Source organism: Aplysia californica, unplaced genomic scaffold (assembly GCF_000002075.1).
Source record: "Aplysia californica isolate F4 #8 unplaced genomic scaffold, AplCal3.0 scaffold00111, whole genome shotgun sequence".
NCBI lineage: Eukaryota > Metazoa > Mollusca > Gastropoda > Aplysiida > Aplysiidae > Aplysia > Aplysia californica.
Window position 1 is genome coordinate 1,565,201 of NW_004797381.1, and position 801 is coordinate 1,566,001.

Consider the following 801-nt stretch of genomic DNA (forward strand, 5'->3'; position numbering starts at 1 on the left):
TAGATAATGATAATAATAATAATAATAAATAATAATGTACATTTTAGGAAACTTTGGTTCCTCGGGGAACATCACTGAGTCATCTTTGATCGGGCTTGAAAATCGATGCTCCTAGAATTTTTACTGTCACTATTCAAAGTCTCATTTCCTCGACCATTCACAAAAAACAGCGCCGCCCTCTGATTTTCAACATTCCAGCGTCTTTAAACGGTTTCAGGAATCAGTCCGTGTAATCACGTTCGTGTCCCAACTAACGAGGCCTGCGTGTGAGCTCTTCATTTGGCCAACTTGTCATTCGGGTCGCAAACAGAAAGTCACGACTGCTTTTTTTTCTTCCACGAGTCAATACGCCAGAAGCGGTTCTGATATATTAAAAAACGAAGTAATTTCGTTCCGTTTCTTCAGGATAGAAACGAAGATAACGTCAACATGATTTGCTTCCCTTGTGTAAAATGCGTATGGAAGGGGAGGGGAAAAAAAGATTTCGTTTTTAAAAGGTTACCATTATGAAGGTCACGTACAATTCTTTTTTTTTTTTTCATCTTTTCAAAAGCTTTTTCTTTCAACTCGTTGACCCTGATCTGTAATCGTAAATATTTTGCGCTCTCTTCGGAATAAGCTAGATCATTAAAGGGGCTGGCTGCTTCGACTATGCTAGTCAGATCTAACAGGGGCTGAGAGGGATACACGTCTCAGCACATAGACTGGGACAACACCCCTCCCCCCCAAAAAAGAAATTACTACTACTACTACTACTACTACTACTACTACTACTACTACTACTACTACTACTACTACTAC